Here is a 10,132-nt window from a genome sequence, read left to right as displayed (position 1 = left end):
CCCCCCGCGCCGCCCCCCGCCCCCCGCGGGCCGGGGAGATCCGCAGCCTTCGGGGCTGCCAGGCTCGATTTTCCGACCGGGCTTTATGGGAATATCGATAGAATTAAAGTTACTTGTAATTCCGTGATAAATGAGATGTCTCTAGTAAGTAAGATTAAGTGCAGCGCTATAAAGTTGTTTATCTGAAAAGTAATTCTCAGAAACCTGACTTCTGACACTTGGTCATATATTAAACCTGCTTCTTGAACATTGTACTTCAAATCCTCCCTTCTCCCCTAGCCCGGTCCCTTCCCCCCCGGAGCTCGCTATTTATAACCCTGCTCAGGGTATCATTCTGTAGGTGCGGGCAAGGCTCTGGGTGATTTTTCACCGACTGTGAAAGTCATCATTTGCAATAGCCAAAGAATCTTTGCTTAGGAAATAGCACTTGGCGAGTGGATTTACGAATGGATAACATCTTCTGACTATGCCATTATCAGCGTGAGTGCCAGTACTAACATCTGAAATTCATACAGCATGTACTGTTCCTGGCAGCTGAAAGGGGTAGGGCATACTGCGAGTTTAGGAAGATAACTACATCTAGACAGGATCATAGTGGCAATTCTGTAAAGACAAAAATTGTTACCAACATTTCTAACAAAATTAAAATACAGTTCTGCACCGTCCCGCAGCACACCCGCACACACAGAGCCGTGCACATCTGCAGCTTTATCTTACAGATTGTGATCCATAACGAAGTTAATGCAAGTTAACTGCTTGGGCTGACTTTCCTATTTCTTCACTTTGTTGGAATCAACAAAACTTCCAGGCTCACAGCATAAATCCCGCCAGGATAGGCCAATTCCCTGTATTATTTTTTTTTTCTTCTGAGCAAGATGAATGTGGCACTATATATCCCTTAATGTGCTTACCTATGAGAGACATGAAGTGGGTGCTAACATTTTTAAATGAAAAGGTTATTGCGTTTCAGAATGTACAGTTGTAGTATTTCCCTAGCCTGTGTGGTAGATGGCTATGGAAATGTGGCTCCAGCCCCATAAAATAGTTTGTTCGGATGTGAAGATTCAAAGTGCTACATTTGCAAACAAGTAAATTTCCTGAGTAAACTCTGAACTCTAGACAAAGAGTATGAAATTGTGTGAGCTAATGGGGACAATCTCTTAATTGATACCAATGTAAGCAAGTACTGCAAATTAATTGAAGCTCTGACCTTCCAGAACAGGGAGTAAAATTATTAGTTGTACAGTATTGTTCTTGTGTGATTGTTACACAGAACTACTGCACCAAAATGTCTCTACTGTTCAGTGCAGCAGAGAAAAAAAGATTATTAGCAATTTTTGGATAACCTTCAGAATCAACATTCTCCTCCCTACAGTATATAATTCTCGTTTTAGTAGTATTTTTCTTTATTATTTGGCTATTCACAATGGGTGTCTAAACATTTACAGTCCTCTATTAACAGTGTTTCTTCCATAACAATCACACACTTTCATTTCAATTAGAGCTATTCAGTCTCCAGTTTCTCCACAATTATCGCAGGCCAATTCCCTCAGACTGCTCCCTTTTCTCAGCAATGTTTGTAACAATCCTGCCCCGAGCCAGGCAGAGGGAAAACTCCCCTGTCCCCCTCACAGCCGCTTGCTCCGGTTTGTTTTTAAGCATCTCCGCTTGACGATGTACCCGTGGAGCCCTGCTTGCTCCCAGTGCACTGCTGACCTGGTTCATGAACCTCCAAACTAATGTGTATTTATTGTGGGAGAGTTTTCTGACAGACCGTGCAGGGGGACGTGAAACATTAACTCCAAAGCCTCTGGGGTCGGCCTGCATGGAGCACGCCAGCAGCAGAGGCAGAACTTGCACCGCTGGAACATGTGTGCCTGTCCCACACACCACATCCAGCAGGAGCGAACGTGCAGCTTTCGTGTTATATGGACTCAGAGAGTAATTTGTTATAACTTAAACACATATCAAGACCAACACATTAAGTACAGTTACTGCTCCTTTTGTTTATCTAGTGTCTTATTTTATGGTGCAGAACTAAACAGTGTCCGCTGAATTTAAGTATGAAACCAGCCAAATTGATTTCAGAAAGACTTCTTCGGAGTAACAGAGTGATAAGGCATAAACTGCTCCTAGGTGCAGTGCTAGATAAATCCTTTTAACAGTCTTCAGATCAGTTAACAGGGTAAGTAAATCACATATCACTGTTAGCAGATTTATGGGAGAGAATTAATAGAATCAGACGAGATAATCTGGTAGGGATAAAATTGCTGAGGAAACAGTCCTGCCTTATATTGGAGGGTATGAAACAACAGTCTGATTACTGGGAGTCGTTATGGATTGCTGAATTATGAGCTAAATCATCATAAGAGTAATTCAGTATTTATTAATTCTTTTCTCTTTAAACAACTCACAGACGCAAATAAAAGCCTCTCTCTCTTTGAAGACACATTCTTTATATATTTTTATTGGATGTAATTTACTATTTGCATTACCTGTATTTACTTCATAATTGAACATTTTGCATTCAAATTTATGTAATGCATTATGCTTGAGAATATATTTCTCCCTTATTAGCATAAATAGTCACTTACCTCATGAATTACTAACAAAGTTTATCTGAAAATATAAGTATATTTTTTATTAAGTGGAACACAAACATATGTACAATAAATTCTGATTTGCCAGTAGTTGTTACAGAAACCCAGAACAACCCTGTATCAGAGAAGAGAGAAAAGAAGGAGCAGTGAAGAAGCAGAACCAATTACCGTGTGTGTATATGTGACAATAATTTCTTCTGTCAATGTTTTGTTTATTTTTAATAAAGGATGAGTGACTCAAAGGTTTTCTTTAGAAGGAGCAGATGAAAAAGGATCTCCAGGATGAATTTCTTCTCCCTCTTCCCCCCCAGTATTTTCCATTAGACTTGGCTCCCTGGTGCTGTGCCACTGCAGCCTTTGCTCCGGCAGAGCTCCTGCTGACCCACTGCATGCCAGGAATGAATGCTGCTCTACATTCACTTTTTCATACATTTCACTTTTCCCCCCTAATCTTGTTTTTATGCTTGGGTTTACATCCAAATAATCAATATAATTTAGGCCCATTCTGCAGTATTAACACAACTTTGCTTATTCAGAGAAAACCCCAATCCTATTGACTTCAAAAACGGTGGGATTGAATCGTTGATCCCATTGAAACCAATGACAAAACTTGTATTGATTTCAGCAGAAGCAGGATCAGGTCCTTGATGTTAGCAGTTTGTTTAGTTAGAGGGCTGATCCTACAAGAAATGAAAGACAGCAGCAGATCTGCTGGCAGGAAATCAGATCTGCTCCCCAAAATCCAAAGGCAAAATTCCCAGCTAAGCTGTGGTGGATCTCCTTTACGCTGAGGTTTTAAGCACTGGGATACGGTGGGGTGGGATGCCTGTATAATTTTGTCTGGACGCAGAAAGCTGGTCCTCCTGGGAGCATTCAAATGAGCACATCTATAAATGTAGCACAGCAAAATGAGCTACTTTTGCCACTCTCGCTTTTCCCAAGCCCGGCACAATCCATTTCTGTGACGACAGTTTTCTGCCCCGTACGCATCCAATACTGCTCTTTTATTTTAAGGCTGAGAAAATCTTCCCTTTAAACTCACGCTGAGCATCAAATTGGACTCCACTTGCAGCTGAACATCTTGGCTGTCTCTTCCTTTCCTCCATCAGCTCCAGTATATTTTATGTAGAATTCTCCCTGTTAATGGAACTTGCTTCTCCTCACTCTCCACTTTCCAGTTTTGTATTAGCATTACTGAATCCACCAGACTTGCTGCATTTCAAAGCTGCAGAAGAAGAGAAAATAAAAAAAATATTTATTTCCCCATACAGTCCCCTATTTGGCCGTTCTGCCCAGATCATGAACACACAACCTCTATTCATTTGTCTGTAAAGTTTCTGACACTAAATTAGAAAAAAAAGTAGCTTGAAAAGACAGGCTTAAACACACAATTTGGTTGCTTTTGTGTCACGTCCAAGAGGGCTTGTGTTTTAGCTCGAGGATTTGTGAGATTTTAGCAGCTGCTTTGATTTTATTCCCCTGGAAGTGCCCGACAGTCACAGATGATGCAGCATCGGTGCTACACCTGAGTGCATGAGTTTGCTCTGTCTACTCTGAGTCCAAATTAAGTGATGGCTTTTTAGCAATAAGGATATTTTCATTGCTCAGTTATAACATTCATAAAATGACAGAAATATTCCAAATAACTTTGTATGATCCAGAAGCAATTTCTCTCTCTGAAGGGAAGACAGCACAGAGGTGTGACAGGAAAGCTGCAAGTTACACTGAGACGTGGCTAAAGGTTGGTGTCACCAGATTTGCACTGTGCTTGTTCCATGATGCATGTCCTACTTTACTAATTTTCATGAACAGCTTTCACCTAAATGTAAAAATCAATGAAGACATTTGGATGCTAAAAAAAAATCTATTCATTTAAAAGAAATAAAGACTTAAATTGCAATAAAGATTTTTATAAAGCTTTATGGTGGAATTTATCATTTATAACCTGGGTGATCATGTTCAGCTATACAGTATGGTGTTTTCTCTGAAATTAGCCAAAGTGGGTAAATGGAGAACCTGGTAAAAACTCCTGCACAAATTAAACTGAAAACTCTACAGAAGCAGAAAACTAGCATTAGTTAAGGGGAGAGAATAAAGCGATTACATTAATGTTATATATCTGAGCTGTCCTGATAATGTCCTGCAATATGCACACTGCATTTGTATCTATTTTAGCTCAGAAAAATTATTACTGCTTTTTTCCCTTCTGCTCTGCATTAAGCTTTTTCAACAGTAAGAACGGTTGCAGTGGCAGCATGAAAAAATAAGTGAATTTTATATGCTATCTCTTTCTTAGAGTCAGCCGTCAGTAAATGGCGAGGAGGGCATGATTCTGACATGATGTTTTGACGTGTAACTGTGAAGGTTGAGATGGTCTTTATTAAAAGTTGCGAACTTCAGTAAATTTTAAACAAATCCATGATTTAATGTCTTGAAGTGCGAAATGGCACAAACTCATTAATTTTTGGTGATAAACTGTGCTGCATGCGATGGGCTGAGCGCCATGCTCTGGACTTACTCCCTGTAAACAGTAAAATACGATAACTGCTTAAAGTAACTGATGGGGTCTTTAGCAACAAAAGGTTCTTGGCTTACATGACCTAAAAAGGTTCATTATAACAGAGGAGGGCTGGCGTCGAGCCCCGCGGCTCTGGCAGCTCCGTGCGGGGAGGGTCACCCGGCGCGGGGAGGGAGGGGTAGAGCGAAGCCAATTCCAAGCGGCTGCTTCTCCCCGCTGTGCGCTGGGATGGCGCTGATAGAAAAGGCTCCGGGAGGGGCAAGGGGACAGGGATCAGGCCAGAAAAACCTCGCACGGCTGCAATAAGAAGAGACACTTCGAGAGAGATGGAGGGCTGACGGCTGCGACACAGACGGGGAGGGAGCTCCGAGCCCTGCACCCCCGGGCGCGGCTTCTGTCTGTCTGTCCATCTCTGGGTGTGCCTGCCCACACGGCAAAGATGCCCCAGACACGAGGAAAGCTGTCGAATGGAAGGTGGTTGTGAGCACAGCGAGTTATAAATCCAAACCCCGGATGAGTTGTATGTATATAAGAGCACCTAAGGATCTCACATTACCTCCAAGGCTTAATTATCTGACTGAATCTGGCCTAACCTGCTTATCTTCTGAGCATTGCTCACGGGGCTCTGGCAGGAGGAGGTGTGGGTGAATACAGGACAGCTTTGGAGCCAACACCTTTGCCAGTTGAACTGGCAGGAATTGAGGCTTAATCATGGGGAGAGGGGTGAGAGGGGGGGTTTTCCTCCTTCCCAGTCTGTCTCTCCTTAATGGATCCAGCTGACTCCAACTCCTGCCCTCTCCATCCAAGGTGAGCCAGCTCCCCTCCCAGCCATTCTCCTCCAAATTCAATAGCCCAGCTCCACCTACGGTTAAAGACACCAGACAGGAGCTTGGCTGCTGGAACTGTCTTGACTATGGAGATACAGCAGCATCTGTCAGAAAATCTATGTGAAAACAGTACCAGTGCCAGCAAATGGAAACTGTAGCTTTCTAATCAGCTACATTTGATTTGGTTTTATATATTTAACTTTTTTTTTTCTCCCATGATTGGCAAATGTGTTATTCTTCCACTGAAATGAAAACAACCTGCAATTTGCTGGATTGCTTTACAGAGTCTCGGTGCAAAGAAGTGTATGTCATTATGACATCTGATATCTTTCAGCGCCATTAATTGTCTTCAAGAGAGGGATGGAAAGCCTTATACCCCATTTTTTTTCCTCCTACTCCATCAGAATTGGTTCACTGTTACAGGACTGCTGGGCAGACCCGGTTCAGATTTGTCTCCATCCGGAGTCTGGGTCATTCGGAAACTCTAATCCTTAACTAAAAGGAAATGATAAAAATACCCATGAAATTAATTTTCACACCTGCAGTTGGAATTAATAATGGCATCCAGAGTGACATCCTATTTCAGCTCCTTTGAGGTGACTAACAGTCTTGGTCATTAATATAATCCCAACCACCAGAGGAATTCACTGTCTGAGGGATCTACCATGAAAAACAAATGATCCCCAGAGCTATGCCTGCACAATGGAAACTGGCTTTAGTCATGTATTAGTCATTTTATCACAAGATTGTATTTTTGCACTGGGAAGTTTGCGCTCTGATATTAAAAGACAACAGAAGAGAACAACAGCATTTGACTTGGTAATTTCCACACAGAGTTTGATTATGTTTGAGCTTCCTTGCTTTAGAAGGATGTGTGTAAATGACTAAGAGCAATAAACGAAGTCTTCTAAGAGTGAGGCTTTCTCATGTAAAGTTCACATGCATTTATTACTGTCTGTGCTTAGCATCCATCCTGCATATATCTGTGGGTGATGCTTGTACTTCATCTTGATAAGGGAGTGGTCTATTGCTAAAATGCTGCTTGAATTTTCCCCTGATTCTGCTTTTCTCCCTTAATTGCAAGGGATGAAATGTGTCAAGTGTCTGCTTCACTAGGCTGGGAATCACGGTACTGCCTCTGCAATTTCCCAGCCTTCAAAGATGACATGCAGCTAGCAAACTATAAAGCTAAGTGACTGCTCGGTGGCTCTGAGCTGCCTTCAAACGGCATTTGCTTCTAGCAGCGGAGCAGCATTAGGACTTCAAGCAGGGCACAGAATAGGTGTGCACTCAAATCCTTTAGCAGAACCATCTTTCAGAAGGACTTTCTCTAATTATGTTTGTTTAATCCTGCCCTAATGGCCACACGTGATATGCTCTGAGTGTCTGAAATGTTTCAGCTTTATTCTCCTCTGCTCTCAAGACCAGCTTGGCTTGTGAAAAGCAAAAAACTGTTCCCTGTGCCCCAGGAACCATCTGCTCAGGGTGTGAGCACATTTCTACAACTACCTATATTTGTAACACAAAGAAGGTGGTCTCTTTCCACTTCTAAATGTAAAGTCTGATATGTTTTTTTAAGGCAGTACACACCTATCACTCAGCACTGCCTGTATTGTTCTGGGAGACAGTAATAATCTTGTGGTGCTGCTGAACCTGAAGTTGTTTAGTTGCATATTTATTGTGTCATACAAAGGGGCTTAAAGTTCTTTAGCAGTGGTGCAGCACAAGAATTAGAGAGAGAGTTGGAGATACAGGCTTGTCTCCCTGAAATTTGTACAGACATTTCAGCCACAGCTTTTTCCTCTCCATTTAGAGCAGTTACTAGGACCAGTTACTGTGAATGTAGCTTATGTTATTCCCTGTGGAGTAGGAGACAGGTAGGGCAGTTTCTCTCTTTATTCTTTCTGTCCTCTCTACAGATTTACACCTTTTATAGCTGTTAAGGTAACTACCAAACTACTTAGAGACTGGCCTCGTGCAGTGGCAGGCTAGCACTTTCTGGTGTTAGTTTAGCCCCAGCAGGTTTAGATTCCGTCCCCTGCAGTCTCTTCTAACAGGGATTCATTTTTTCATCTGCCTGAAATTCAAGGTTCAGCCTAGAGATGATTCCAGCAGCACCTGGCAAAGTTATTTTGCAAGATATGATCCAAAATCAAGCTCTAGGAGCCACTAATAAAAGAGTTGATATACCATAAGGTTTCTGTAGTTTTCTAGATGACTCAAATAGCCTTCCATTAGTAAATCTAGCCTTGCAAATTTAAAGGAAAGATATGCATCGTGCCACATTATTCTGGAAGTACAGCTGGGAATGAAAGGCTGGCTGTGGCTGGGTGGGCACTGTCTCAGAAGAATCGGGATACCCACGCCTTCATATCACCAAAATTAAACAGGTCAGTACAAAAAGGGGCACTTCACTCCACAAAGGTCATGTAGTACCTTGTGTTGCATGGGGCAAGCTACCACATGTGAACCCTGATGCCTGGTCACTCTGCTGCTCCATAGCATTCCTGGTATTAGAAAAAATTTGCACCACCATGTCAACCCACTCCAGCAGTTGCCAGCTGCACAGATTAATTTTTAACCTCCTTTTCATTTTCCAGGGCTAAGGCAGATGAGTAAACACTTCACGCCAAGCCTCAGCTGGGCAAACTGTTGTTAGCTCAGTGGAGGTGACAGTTCCCGAGTGTTCGTCCTTTCATTCCCAGACCCCTTTACTTGATTTTTCTGTTTTCATAGAAGTTTCATTCTGCCTGCTGGCCAAGGTGCTGCAAAGCTGCAGTTATATGAGCAGACGAGGGCTGCTACAGGATTTCCTCATGGAAAGAAAAAAACTATTCAGTTTTAGGCTTCTGGTGGCTTCTCTGAAAGATAACTAAACTTTGCATACATCACTATCTGGAACTTGATCTTGGGGTCAGAAGTACAAGCATGCAAAATCTGCCTAAGCGAGAATGACACGTAACCCCCCTCGTTATCTTCCCTATCACCTGCTTTAACAATACCCATGTTTGGAGAGGGTCACCCTCCTTTATTTTGGACTGGAACAGCAGCTGGCAGGAGTGGAAGCAGGGCTTCCTTATCTTCATAATTTGAAGCATAAAAATGGGCTTAAATGTCCTGGATATTAGTCCTGAAAACAAAGGCAGGGCACCTGAAAGCCATGAGCCCCGACATTGCCACCCAGACTGAAAGTCTGATGAATAGAATGTAGTAGAAAACTATCTTTCATTGCTTAGCAGGTGACTCTTTATTGATGCTGCATAAGAATTTTGCCTCATCTGAGACTGGATAAAAGCAGAGGAAGTTTTTCAATGTTTGGCCCTTCATTTGGGAATTTCAGCTAATAACACTCTGTCCTTCCTTTGTTTCACAAGTCCCCTAACTAATATACTGGGAGGTGTGAAAGTATTGCCATGACTTGTAGCCAGAGCTTCAAAGTGCAAATCCAAACTTCTTTAGAGGCTTGGAGCGGTTGGGGCAAGGGCAAAATTACAAAAATGAAGATGACATGTGTGAGACTTGCTCTGAAGAGGGAACACCCATAGCATGGTAATGCTCTTCAGCATCACCAGCCAGGTAGTTGTAAACAGATACAAGAAAGGTGCTTCATACATCAGACTTTCTGGTTAGGAGCAATTTTCATCACCATGTGTCCAAATTAGTAAGATATGAAAAAAATATACGGTGTCCTGAAGAGGTGAAGCTATCGGTCTCACTGGAAAACCCAGCAGAAAGCTCAGGGATGGGACATTAGTTAGGGGAGCAGGACAAAACTGAGAGGAAATGAGTGGCACCTGGTACATAATTTTATCTCATTTTAAGTGTTCTTTCCTCACAGTTCATACTGACAATTAACTACGTATTTCTGGAAAACATAAGAGCAGGTGAGGAGGAAAAAGTTGTCATCTGATTCCCTTTGGCTGTCAACCCTACCTAAAGCATGTGTTACAGAGGTTTAATGAAACTTCATTTGGACAGAACACAGACTGTCCCAAGTACAGCACTCACGAGTGTCCAGTCATGTGCAATTCAAGGACTTTGTGGTAAACACCACCTCTGTAATGTAAAATAATTAAAGTCATTCTCACCACAGCTGAGCCTGGCTCATTTGTGAACAGGGTGCAGTAAATGTTGTATCAAGCCTGTGATGATCTGACTGTTTTAGGAATAAACCTTTCAAAGAAGAG

This window comes from Corvus brachyrhynchos, unplaced genomic scaffold, assembly GCF_000691975.1.
Source record: "Corvus brachyrhynchos isolate BGI_N302 unplaced genomic scaffold, ASM69197v1 scaffold26, whole genome shotgun sequence".
In the NCBI taxonomy this organism is placed as follows: domain Eukaryota; kingdom Metazoa; phylum Chordata; class Aves; order Passeriformes; family Corvidae; genus Corvus; species Corvus brachyrhynchos.
Note: the sequence above shows the minus strand (reverse complement) of the source record.